Source organism: Suncus etruscus, chromosome X, assembly GCF_024139225.1.
Source record: "Suncus etruscus isolate mSunEtr1 chromosome X, mSunEtr1.pri.cur, whole genome shotgun sequence".
Taxonomy (NCBI): domain Eukaryota; kingdom Metazoa; phylum Chordata; class Mammalia; order Eulipotyphla; family Soricidae; genus Suncus; species Suncus etruscus.
In genome coordinates this window covers 20,414,908-20,429,130 of record NC_064868.1, presented here as the reverse complement: position 1 = coordinate 20,429,130, position 14,223 = coordinate 20,414,908, and the positions used below count along the sequence as shown (strand labels likewise).

At 39.6% G+C, this 14,223-nt stretch overlaps 1 protein-coding gene across 1 annotated transcript in view; it reads right to left on the bottom strand.

The window, feature by feature from the left end:
* POLA1 (DNA polymerase alpha 1, catalytic subunit) overlaps positions 1-14,223 on the bottom strand; it is a 340,991-nt gene that overhangs the window by 100,670 nt on the left and 226,098 nt on the right. The gene's annotated exons all lie outside the window — the stretch shown is intronic.

Genomic DNA, 14,223 nt, shown 5'->3' with positions numbered 1-14,223 from the left:
GCAGCGGCCCTCTGCTTGGAGGTCTTCCATCCACTGCTTTGTCCATGCAAACACTTCCACATGGTCATCAATATTTTGGAAAAGATAAGAGATTTGCCAAAGCCAAAAGGCTGGGGATGTGACTAATCCAGGACCCAACATCTCCATAATGGGATACTGATGGGCTAGCAACACAGGAGGAGATTTTGTGGGCTTTGCAGGAACGTGTCTAGTTGACCTCCAATACCCCGTGCATCCATTTTCTTTATGTGACGAATTTCTTTTGTTTGCTTGTTTCATTTTTGGGCCATACTTGGCTGTGGTCAGGGTTTACTCCTGGTTCTATGCTCAGGCATCACTCCCATCGGGGATCAGGGAACCATATGAGCTGCTGGGTATCTTTCTGGGTCAGCCACATATAAGGCAAGTGCCCACCCCTGCTGTACTATCTCTCCATCCACACACCTCTGAGACTCATTTCTTGGCATCTGATGAATACTAAGTAGGAATGGGACTTTGAGGAAGGCTATTTAAGAAGCAATGTGGTTAAGAGCTGAATATTTTGGTCCTTTCAGCCTTTGCTCAACCTTGCAGGTTGTGATAGCGCCCTGGACCATGCTGTGATCTTGTGGATGGAAGCCTGACATCACTGATGACACTGCAGTTACTTCGAAGCAATTCCTGGAGAGCCCACACCTGGATTTCTGTTGCATGATAGAGAACTGGATGGGATCATGCTGAGTGAAATAAGCCAGAGGCAGAAGGATAAATACAGGATGACTCATTCAGCTATGGAAACAAATCAAGGGTATGGACAAAGTCAATCAATAATGAAATCTGTGCACTGGATTCCATTCTCACAGTGCCAGGTTGGAGGGGAGGGGTGGGGCAACGAAGATGTTGGCAGCAAGTTAGCAGTAGAACATGGGTGGAGGGTGTGGAACACATGGGTGATGGTTATGGGAGGTAACTGTACACTGAAACCATAACTGTCAATTCAACAAATGTGGGGTGCGATAGAGAAAAATTAGACAGAGATGACATAGGCCAGAAATGGAGGGCCATCGACACTGTTGTAGTGATTTGTAGTAACTTCATAAATTAATGCCAGAAACTTGAACATCAATATAACCCCAGGACCTAAATTATAATTTTTTTTTATTTTGGGGCCACACCCAACAGTGCTCAGGGGTTACTCCTGGCTCTGTGCTCAGAAATCACTCCTGGCAGGCTTGAGGGACCATATGGGATGCTGGAGATAAAACCTGGGTTGGTTGTGTGCAAGGTAAATACCCTATCTGCTGTGCTATCACTCTGGCTCCTATAATAATTTTTTTTTGGATTTTGGGTCACACCCAGCGGTGCTCAGGGGTTACTCCTTGCTCTGTGCTCACAAATCTCTCCTGGCAGGCTCAGGGGACCATATGGGATGTTGGGATTCAAACAACCGTCTGTCCTGGATTGGCAAGGCAAATGCCCTACTGCTCGCTGTGCTATCTCTCCAGCCCACCTATACTAATATTTAAAAAAAAAAACAACAATGTGTGAGTGGGGGTGGGAAGAGACAAAAAGAATCTAATACAAAAAGAACACATTTCTGAGATAGTAATGTACTACTGAAAATTTCAATTACTGTTAATTTTTGGTTTCAAATCCCTTTAGCTCTGGGCACTTCTTACCTGTTAGGGGTTCAACTATGTCCCCTCAAAGATGTGGAAATCCTACTAGCCAGGGCCTTGTCAATGTGGCCTTCGTAGCTCCCAAAAAGGGTGTTGGCAGATAAGTTGAGGATAAAGTAGATTAGAGCAGCTCCCAATCCAAAGAAGAGTGTCCTCAGAAAATGAAGAGACATGTAGTGAAAGATGGTCAACTGCCTACAGAAGCAGAGATTACACTGGAACCCCAAGATTTTCCACTCCTCAAAGAGTGGTAAAATGCTTTCTCCCTATACATTTCAGAGGAATAATAGCATCAGTGATACCTGGATTTCATACTTCTAGAACTGCAAGATAACAAATGCCTATGTTTAAGCTACCCAGTTTGAAGCATGTTATTATAGTGGCCTCAGGAAAAGAATACACTGCTAATGGAGTCTTACACTTTGGTCTAAATAAACCACTTGCATCTTAAAATCCTGCTGAGACATTTTTCAGCAACTGTATATGCAAAAAAGTTATACATTTTAGTATAGAGAATGTTCAAAATGAACCAGTACTGTGAATATGAATGCCAGGAAAGTAAAAACTTAAATAGACTTCCTAGAAACTCACTGCCTAGAAAATTTGGCACTAGCAGGTGCGTTTTGTTCCATACCAGAATTCGTAAAGATACCTGAAATATTGTATGCAGTTCTGGTTATTTAGAGTAATTTTTTTCTGCAGCAAAACATAGGAGATATGGTTAAAGACTCAAAAATATTAGGCCTAGCAAAAAGGCTCTAAGGAGAACTATTTTTGTGTCTCTAAAAGGTTCTCATCAAACAGACAGTAAGTATGGCATAACTGCTTACCAAAGTTAGGAATAGGTCAGTACAGGTTGGTGTAATACCATTAAGGTAAACTAGGACCAATAACTAACCCCAAAACACAGACTTGGGCCAAAATGAAAGACCTAGCTAGCTAACAAAAAATAAAATAAATATCTAAAGAATATTAAAAGAAACAACCCAAATATCTATCAATAGAAAAATGGATAAACAGATGGTCATCAGTGTGATCAATGACCTAGTACTGTGTCATAAACAAGAATGAAGTAGTAATACATGTTACATCAATAGACTTCATAAGTAGTATGTTCACTGAAAGATGCCAGCCATATGAAGTTACATATTATATGATTCAGCTCCTTTAACATACCGAGAATAGGTATAATATAAAATGTCCAGAGTAGGTAAAAAATATCACAGAGCTAGAAAGTACATTAGTGGCTTCCAGGGAGTGGAGGAAGAAGAAATGAGGAGTGACTGCTTAATGAGCATGGGGATTTCTCCCATCGGTGGGGTGGAGGTGTGGGGGACATGTTGAAAATGTGAGGTGTAAGTGTACTAAATGTCATAAAAAATAAGTGTATTAAATGTCACTGCATTTTCACTATAAAATGGTTGATTTCATTATGTAAATTTCATGTTAAAAAAGAAAAGAAAAATATATTGAAGAGACAGAGTAGCATCTGCTTTAAGAGTATTTAGCAAACAGAATTAAACCACAAAGACCTCAAAAACACAATAGAACTCTAAAGGGCCTGTTACATTCAGGGGTATAGAGAGGACAACATTGGTGGTGGGAATGCCCCTAATTCAATGTCACTATGTACCTAAAATATTACTGTGAAGGATTTGTAATCCACTTTGGTCAAAATAAAGATTATTATCAAAAAAGTCCTGGTACAACTCAGTGGTCACTGACAAGTAACCAGTGACTAGGTACATATGAACAAGATTTCCATCCCAGTTGTAATGTTCTCTGGAGAGACCACAGTTATCTTCCTGCTTTTATCTTCTACAGGATTAATACATGCAGGTAGCTTGGAGACATCACCATCCCTAACTTACATAGCTAATCAACAAACGGCTCAGTCATTTTGAAACTGTAACTTACGAATAGCCTAAGCTGACAGTAGAAATACTAGGGGACTCCACAGTAGGACTAGAAGTCATTTTACTGCTTTCCACATAAGCAGCCTTCAAAAATTTTAGAGGGTCAGGATTATGGTTCAGTGACAGAGCACCTGCAATGAAATTATTCTCAAATACAACTAAAGTTGTGGCCCCAATAAGTAATGTCAGAAAGTGGGAGTAGGCAAGCACTGCTGTCAACTGTGTGAACTTCAGTCATTGCAACAACAAAGGGAAGGGAAAGAAAGTAAAAGACAAAAAAGTTACATGTAAAGATGGGTTCTTTATCACATACTTTGCATGCAGCTGGCCCTGGTTTGATCCCTGGCACTGCATGGTCCCCCAAACATAGCTGGATGCAACCTAGGAGTTCCCTTAGCATCGCCAGCATGGAGCAAGTAATCTCCAAGCAAAAAAATCCTATAGCTCAGTTGGCAGAGACCTCCTGAGCAACTTTCCAGCCTCAGGCTGTGTAATTTATAATTTTTTGTTTATGGTTGTTTTTTTTTGGCTATACCTGGATTTGCTCAGGAGTTACTCTTGGGTCTACATATTTAGGAATTACTTCTGTTGATACTCAGAGGGCCATATGGAATGCCAGAGATGGAGCCCAGGTTTGACATATGCAAGGCAGGAGTCTTACTCGCCATACTATCTCTCCACCCCATAATTTATCTTCTTTTCAACCATGGCCCAGGAATTACATGCAGACATTTACCATCTTCACATCTAGAGTGTAAATTTAGGAAAAGATTAACTTAGTTTAAAACTTTAACAAAACTATGAAACGAACTAAAGCTTTGTATTTTGTGAATTATAGGAATGATTGCAGTTTGGCTAAAACTGGTAACCAGGTAGCAAAGAGATTGTACAATGGTCTAAGTGCCTGCCTTATAAGCAACTGACTCATTCATATTCAACCCCTGGAACCCCTACATTCCATCCTGTGGAAACTTTTATCCCTCCTTCCCTGCCTCCTCCCTCCCTCCTCCCTTCATTTCTTTTTCTTTTTTTTTTTTGGTTTTTCGGGCAACACCCATTTGATGCTCAGGGGTTACTCCTGGCTAAGCACTCAGAAATTGCCCCTGGCTTGGGGGGACCATATGGGACACCAGGGGATCGAACCACGGTCCTTCCTTGGCTAGCACTTGCAAGGCAGACACCTTACCTCTAGCCCCACCTCTCCGGCCCCTTTTTTTTTTTCTTTTTTATCCCTGAACACAGAGCCAAAAGTAGGCCATGATCATCCCTCAAACTGTTAAAATTGGGGCAGGGAGATAACTGCTACAACCCATGGAAGTCCCAGGTTTGATTCCTAACACCACACAGTCCCCCCAAGAAACTGCTAGGAGTAAACCAAGATGGGAGTAGCCATCAGCACTGTTGAATGTAGTCTAAAACAAAAAAAATCCAAAACACAAAGAATACAAAGTCATGTACTTATAGAATGAGCTGTTTATCTTTATTACTACTATGAAAAGGGTTGTGTTCATCATAGAAATTATGCAGATATCAAAGTTTGTATTTCTGCATTTGTACTTCCAAAATATGCATCAATTTGCATACTCTCAAACCCCTGTGAACTTAACAAAATTGACCAAGTTTTAAAAACGTATCTGAGTAAAGAGTTAGTAATAAAAACCCCTGGAAGAAAATGGTCCAGCTTCTTCCCACAACTCTGTCAGCACATAAGAGTGAATGTCCATATTCTAGGTGAATCTGAAACACCACCAACTGCAAATCAGGACTAACAAAGAGTTATATCATAAGGAAACCAGCACAGTCAGAGAAAAGACTGGTAACAGCAAACTTGAATGACATGCTCAAGCCCTCACTAGCCAAGTAATAGCCTTAGCCCAAAATATTTACAAGTGCTGATTGTTAGTTATGATACATTAATTTTTTTTCCATTTGATGGGCTGTCTTTGTATCCTGGTCATCATTTCCTATGAGGTGTAAAAGCTTCTTAATTTAATGTAGTGCCATCTATCTTTGTTTAGCTTCAGTGTCATAGAGAATTCTACCTATGTTTTGCTCCATATAAAATTATGAATTTAGGTCTGATATCAAAGTTATTGATTTTTATTTGATCTTGTGTAAGGCATTAGAAAGAAATCTGAGGTGGTTTTTTGTTTGCATGTAGCTGACTAGTTTTCCCAAATCTCTCTTCTTTTGGGGGGAGGGTATCACATCCGGAAATGATCAGGGGTTACTCCTGGCTCTGAGCTCAGAAATCGCCCCTGGCAGACTCAAGGGACCATATGGGATGCCAGGAATCAAACCACCATCAGTCCTGGGTCAGTTGTGTGCAAGGCAAACACACTACTGCTGTGCTATCTTTCTGGCCCCTCCAGCATCTCTTTTGAAAGAGGCTTTCCTTGATTCACTTCACATTTTTTGCTTCTTTATAAAAGATTAACTCATATACCTGAAGGTCTGTTTCACTATATTTGATGTGTTCCAATGATCTAAAGGTCTGTCTAAATGTCTGTCTTTATTTCAATACCATGCTGTTTTAGTTACTACCACTTTGTAGTACAGTTTGAAGGTGGGAAAAGTAAGGCATTCCATCTCACAGCACCCCCTCAGCCTGGATTGGTTTAGCTATTCTGGGGAAAAATAATGCTCCATATGAGTTTCAGGAGTTATCTGATCTATTTCTTGGAAAAATGTTACAGATATATGGATTTCTACAGACTGCACTGAATTTGTATAATACTTAGGGCAGGGGTCCTCAAACTTTTTAAACATAGAGCCAGTTCACTGTCCCTCAGACCATTGGAGAGTCTGACTATAGTAAAAACAAAACTTATGAACAAATTCTTATGCACACTGCATGTATCTTATTTTGCAATGAAGAAACAACACAGATACAAATACAAATACAATATGTGGCCCGTGGGCCATAGTTTGAGGACCACTGACTTAGGGGAATATTGAAATTTTAATGATGTTCCTCCTCCTCCTCCTCATCATCCTAAGCAGGGGATGAGTTTCCATTTTCTTGTATTTTCTTTTATTTCTTGTAGTAATATTTTGAGGTTTTCTTTGTATATGTCTTTCACTTTTAGACAGGCTGACTCTGAGGTACTTGATTTTCTTTTTTCTTGGGCCACACCCTGTGACACTCAGGGGTTACTCCTGGCTATGCACTCAGAAATCGCTCCTGGCTTGGACGACCATATGGGATGCTGGGAGATCGATCCATCCTAGGTTAGTGAGTGCAAGGCAGAACACCTTATTGCTTGCACCACCCCTCTGGCCCTGTACTTGATTTTCTGAGGAGAAATGGTAAATGCGAGGCTTTTTGTTTTGTTTTGTTTTTCCACGCCACCCTAAATGGAAGTTTAAAAAATAGATCTTTCTACTCTTTTTGTGTGTGCAGGAAAGTCATAGATTTTTCATATCCATGGATTTTGTAGCCTGCCACATTACTATACAAATATTGTTTCCAGAAACTTTTTGTAGTTATCATTAGGATTTTCTAAAATATAGAAACATGGCAAATAGTAAGAATTTGACTTCCTCCTTTCTTAACTAAATATCCTTGATATCCATTGCTTGTCTAATTACTATGCCAAGTACTTCCAGTACTATATTGAATAGAAGTAGTGAGAATGGGAAACCTTGTCTTGTGCTTGATCTTAGAGGGAAGGCTTTCAGTTTTTCCCCATTAATGTTTGCCATGAGCTTATGATAAATAGCATTGACTATACTGAGGAAAATTTTCAATTTTAGAGTTATTTTATTTATTGTATTTAGTTATTATTTTTTTGCATGTTATTTTATTTAGTTATTTTTATCATGAATAGGTGTTGGATCTTGTCAAATGTTTTCTCTGCATCTATTGATATGATCATGCAATTTTTTTTCTTTTATTGATATGGTATATTATATTGATTGACTCGCATGTTAAACCATCCTTGCATCCCTAGTATAAATACTACTTGTTTTGATGAATTGTTGGATTCTATTTGCAATATTTTCTTGAGGATATTTGCATCTTGAGTTCATCAAGGATATCGGCCTGTAAATCTCTTTTTAGTGGTGTCTTTATCTGCTTTTGGTATCAATCTGATGCTAGGTTCATAAAAACTGGAAATGTTTCTGTTTCTTCTATTTCCTGAAAGAGCTTCAAAAGGACTGGAGTAGGTCCTCTTTAAGGAATTGAAATTATTCATTAGTGAATCCACCTGGACCTGGGCTTTTATTTGGGGGAAGACTTTTGATTACTATTGCAAATTCCATGATAGTGTTAGTTCATGTATTCCACAAAATCTTGATTCAGTGTTGGGAGATTATAGGTGTCCAATAATTTATGTATTTCTTCTAGGTTCTATCATTACATGGTATTACTTCTCAGAGAAATCTCTGATGATCCTTTAAATTTCTGTGGTGTTTGTTGTGACATTTTCCTTTCATTTCTAATTTTGTTTGTTTGTTTTGTTTTTGGGCCACACCTAGCAGCGCTCAAGGGTTACTCCTGGCTCTGGGCTTAGAAATCACACTTAGCAGGCTCAGGAGATAATATGGGATTCAAACCGGAGTCCATTTTGGGTTGGCGCATGCAAGGCAAATGCCCTGCCACTATGCTATCACTCCAGCCCCTCATTTCTAATTTTATATTAGTGTTTTATATCTTTGTGAGTCCTGCTAGGTTTATAGGTCTTGTTTATATTTTCAAAGAAATAGCTCTTGGTTTCAATGATCTTTTGGATTTGGGGGGGGTTCCAGTTCATTAATTTCTGCTCTAGGTTTTATTATTTCCTTCTTCCTGCCTACTTTGGGACCCTTTTGTTGCTTGATTTCCAATTTCTCAAGCTGTAGTTATTTATGTGGGCACTTTATTCCTTCCTGATGAAACCTTGTATAGCTATGCACCTTCCTCTTAACACTGCTTTTGCTGTGTTCCACAAGTTCTGAGAGGTAGTATCCTTATTCTTGTTTGCTTTCAGGATTTATCATTTTTATTTCCTCTCTGACTCATGGGTTGCTGTAATGAGCTGTTTAAGTCCTAGATGCTTGAGTTAGCAATCTGTTTTTGTTTGTGATTAACTTCTATTTTCAGTACATCATGTTCTGAGATTGTTGAAACAATTTATATTTTCTTGATTTTATGGTGTTTTGTGTCTCACTATGTGGTCTATTTTGGACAATGTGTCATGTGCACTGAAGAATATATTTGGCATTTTGAGGATGAAAAGTCCTATAAACATCTATTAACCCAAATCTTTATTTTTTCCTTCAAAGCCAGCATTTTATTGCTGAGTTTTAATCTGGTTGATGTGTCAAGAGTAGCATGCTAGAGTGGTATTAAAGTTTTTTACTACTATTATGTTGTTATCAGTGAAATCTATTCACAGTTGTTATAAGTATTTTTCCTGTTTCCTCATTGCTTGCATATATGGGAGAAATTATCTACCCAATAATCATTTCATAATGGGTTAATATATATTAATAATTATGACATTATATTATATCACATAAGGGGTTAATATGTATAATATATAATATTAACACATATATATATAGAGAGAGAGCTGGAGTGATAGCGCAGCAGTAGTAGTAGTGCAGCAAACGCCTCGAACATGGCTGACCCAGGATAAACCTGGGTTTGATCCCCAATGTCCCATATGGTCCCCCAAGCCAGGAGCAATTTCTGAGCACATAGCCAGGAGTAAGCCCTGAGTGTCACCGGGTGTGGCCCAAAAATATATATACACACATATATATGACACTGGTAGAACTTTATATGAAAAAAATCCAACTCCACCAAAAAAGAGAGAGGGATGAGCAGAAATTTTCTTAAATGCTTCATCATTAATCATCAGGGAGATGCAAAATGATAATAATGTATCATCTCATACCACAGAGACTGGTATATATGAAAAAGAATAAGACAAACTATTCTGGTATGGATACATGGATAAAGGGATTCTCATTAACTGAGGGTTGAAATATAGACTGGTCCAGCCTTTTTAGAAAACAGTATTAACATTCCTCTACAAAATAGAAATTGAGCTTCAATACGACCCAGAAAAAGTTTCTGGGAATATACTCCAGGTCTCAAACTCGCGGCTGCCGCAAACAGCCCTCCATACAACATTTTGTGGCCCTGCCCTAGAGTAATATTTTTTTGTTTTGTTTTGTTTTAGTTGTTCAAGCCAATGTTCAAGGCTTACTACTGACTTTGCACTCAAGGATCACCCCGACTTTGCCACCTGCGGCCTGCAGGTAAATTGAGTTTGAGACCCCTGCTCCAGGGGCTCAAAAGCACACTGCAGAAAGGCATCTACACTCTTATGTTTATGACAGCACTATTCAAAATATCCAGAATCTGAAAATAACCCAAGTACCCCAGAACAAATGAGTGGCTAAAGAAACTGTGTACATCAACACAAAATAAAGCCATGACATTTGCTTATCTACAGATGGTTATGAAAGAATATCATGCTGAGTAAAATAAGTCAGAGGATAGGAGTTGACATAAAATGATAGCACTCATCTGTAAGGTAGTAAAAAAAGAGTTTGGTAATAATTCCCAAAGACAAAAGAAGTGAGGGCCAGGAGGACTGGTCCACGGTAGGAAGCTTGCTACAAGGAGGGAGGAGTACAGTTAGGGCAGAGAAAGGACCACTATGGCAATGATAGTTGGAAATGATTGTGCTGAATAAGAACTGGCTGCTGAAAGTAGGTAAAGCGACATGTACAATACCTTTCAGTGACAGTATTGCAAATCATGGTGCTAAAATGAAAAAAGGAGAGAGGAGGGGGAGAGGAGAAAGCAGAGAAAATAGAAGAGGGGAGAGAGGGAGTCAGAGAGGGAGGAAGGGAAAGAAAAGAAAAAATGTCATAAAGGCAGAGTGGGGAAGGGCAGGAGGGAAAATGGGATATAGTTGGTGGGTAATATTAATTGGTGGAGGAATAAGTGTTGAACATTCTATGACTGAAACAATCATGAACAAATTTGTAACTGTAATTTTAAGTGATTAACTTAAAATTCTCAAAAGTTGATCTTTAGGTTAAAAGGCTACAACACTGTTAACTTGCTTGGGTTGAATTTGTTTTGGGGTATACTTAAGGGTGCTCAGGACTTATTCTAGTTTTCTTCTCAGGGATACTTCTGATGGGGCTTAGGGAAGGGGGCAAGAGATGGTATAAGGGGTGTTAGGCCAACTGTATGCAAGGCTTGTTGTACTATTGCTCTGGCCCCAAACTGCTTGGTTTTAATGTACATGGCCTTTCTCTTTACCATCATCAAAGTGCCCAAGACCCTCCAACACAGTCTCTGTGGCACATATAGTCCATTTGCTCTTCTCATGCCCTCCCTCCCTATATTCGTAATCTCAGTGTTGCATTCAAAGACCAAGAATTTATCCTCATTAGCAAGTGTCTTGTCTCTGCATAACAATTTCATATGATTGTGACTTTATACTAGCTTTATTAATAAGAAAATTTCCTAATCACTGCCATGACCGTAGTCCCTACCAAAGGACATAGAAAATACTAGGCATTCAAATGATAATAAATAATAAGTGATGTATAACTAACAGATGACAACCAGAACTTAACCAGATGAACATAATCCTGCAAAATAAGACACACTGGACAACCCTGAGTTGACAGAGATTTTTTTTCCACTGTGCCACTGCTTTTGGATCTTCTTTTGAACTAGCTCTGGAAAGTTGTAGGTTTTTCCTCCTAATAAAACAGCCTGATACATAGAACTAAGAAATTATATTCTCAATTCTTCATCAACTATTAGAGAATTAAGTCTTTTCTATCACTAATGACTCAAAGTGAAATGCAGAAGAAAAATCTAAGTCCTGGTGTCAAGGTCCTGAAAGGGCTGGCTAAGAGCACAATCACCAACCAGGAGTCCTGGCACCTCCAGCAGTCCAGAGGGCTGTGTATGGAGCAGCCACATGACCCGAGTCACTGACCAATGAATGCTTCTCCCTCTACAGTGGTGGAGCACCAATCACTTCTACAGTGTGATAAATGTCTGCTGAAGAGGGGGAAAATCAAGTGATTTTTAAAAAAAGCTGCCAGATTACTCATTCAAAGGATAACTTTCTTTTCTGAGGATGGGTCCCAGAACCTCACATATGCCAGGCAACTGCTCAAGGATACAACTTGAGCCACAGTCCTGGATCCAAGAATAATAACTGAAAGAAGATAAGCAGGGATATTAAACCATTACCAGCCACTTTTATTGGAAGCTTAATGATCTACTACTTCCTTTTACTATCTCTCAACAAGAACGGGATCATAAAAGTGCCTGACTTTCTAGGAAGTCACTCAATTTCCACTGAACTTGACCCGATGAGTCAGATGTTAAAAAGTCGAAAAGGCAGCATCATTTCAGGAAGCAATACAGTTCCCCTAGTCTGCTACTGGAGCGATGAGTTACACCAATTAAATATATGTCTGCTCTTTCTGCACCTACTGATGCAAGCCTTGGGATGTGAATGACGCAAACACAATTTGCGATGACAGTCGATTCTCACATGCATTTCATATGTTAAGAAAAATCCTACTTTGCTAATTACCAAAGATGCAAAATTTGTCAAGAAACATTTTATGCTTATCCAATTAATACAAAAGAAATGAATGATAATGCCCCAATGCTGCAAAGGTGGTGGGAAAACAAGCACAGTCATCAAGTGCTAGCTAGCTACAGACTAAGTTGGATAAACCATTAACAGAGCAGGCTGGTAAGACAACTCAAATCTGCAGTGCATTTACACACTGCTGACATGGAGGTAAGGACTATGGAGAATTTGGGCTATAGAGCATTTGACTTGCACATGTGAGGCCTTGAGTTTGATCCCCTGGACTGCCAAAAAATAACATTTATCCTGGGGCAGAGAGATAGGACAGGGTGTTGATTCCAGGAACCACAAAGTCCCCCAACCACTGCCAAGTATGTGATACAGGCCCCTGGAACTCCCCGGAGTGGTTTGTATAATCCCCATTACTCCAGGGTACTTATACTGTACAACTGCCTGGTTGGCCAGAAATTACTGGGAACCTCCTGCTCACCCAAATAAAAAGAGGGCCAGAGAGAATAAAACAGGCAAGATACTTAGTGTGCATAGGGGCAGCTCAGGCTTGATCCCTGGTTCGATCTCCAGTACCCCATATGGCCCCGAGCCCTGCCAGGAGTGACCTTTAAGCACAGAGGAGGCAAGAATCAGTTCTTAGCACTACCAGGTGTAGTCCAAAAATGAAAACACCAAAAAAAAATGTATCCCAAAAGGACAATTAGAAATGACAAGAAAATCACTTAGCAGGAGAAAAAAAATACCCATTACATGTTTCTAGTAGACAGTGGAAGTAGCTTAAAATGTCCACTAAGAATGGTTACATTTGTGTTTAAAATGTTTTTTGTTTTAGAGTCAATACCCAATGGTGTTTGAGAATCACTCCTATATTCAGGGGACCATGTGGTGTTAGGACTCACACCCAGGGTATCACATTTACAAAGCACGTATTCTACCACTAAGTTCTCTACCCATCCTGTACTAAAGAAGGATAAACATACGGATCAGAGCAATAGTACAGTGGGGATGGCATTTGCCTTGCACATGGCAGACATGGGTTCAATCCCCAACATTTTATATGGTGTCCTGAATACTGCCAGGCGTAATTTCTGAGTGCAGAGTCAGGAGTAATCCCTGAGCACTGCTAGGTGTGGCCCAAAGCCAAAAAAAAAAAAAGAATAATCAAGCTACAAAATGACATAATCATACTCTCATTATAACTGTAACCATATAAAATAAATGTGAATATGCACAAGAACAAGGGAATACACAGGAAGATGGTGGCCATTTGTAGTTTCCAACGACTTAGAAAATCATGATCAATCATCTTGCAAAAGGAACATTGTATGCCTGAAACCGAATCATATGTAATTTCATAGAGACTAAAATTTAAAAAGAATATAAAAGTATTTTGAAATAAAAAAATTCTTTTCAAGGCCGGAGAAATAGCACAACAATAGGGCGTTTGCCTTGCAAGCGGCTGACCAAGGACCAATGGTGGTTCAAATCCTAGCATCCCATATGGTCCCCTGTGCCTGCCAGGAGTGATATCTGAGCAGAGAACCAGAAGTAACCCCTGAGTGCCATTGTGTGTAGCCCAAACACCCCCCAAAATTCTTTTTCATAAGGCCAGCGCAGTAGTACAGTTCATAAGGTGCTTGCCTTGCACTCAGTTGACCCAAGTTTGATCCCTAGTGCCATGTATAGTCCCCCAACCTCCACCAGGAGTAATCACTGAGTAAAGAACCAGGAGTAAGCCCTGGGAACTGTAGAATGTGACACCCTCCCCGCAAATATCTTCCTTAAACTAGCCAGTGGTCAATCCTTTTCTGAGTAAAGATCTGAAGTCTGTATTTCGTTATAGAAGCCCTGCATTAAAATATGCCAGGAACAGGTTCTCTAGGCACCTTCCCATCATTCAAGGAAAGGGAACATAATAGGTGTTAAGTAGCACAGCTAACAGATTTTCTCTCATGGGGGCTCCGAGACCCTGCACCATAACTGTTTAATGCTGACTGGCCCCAAGTATGCTATAGTAACTTGGTCACAGAAAGCCAAGTATACAGAAGACCTTCCACCATTGAT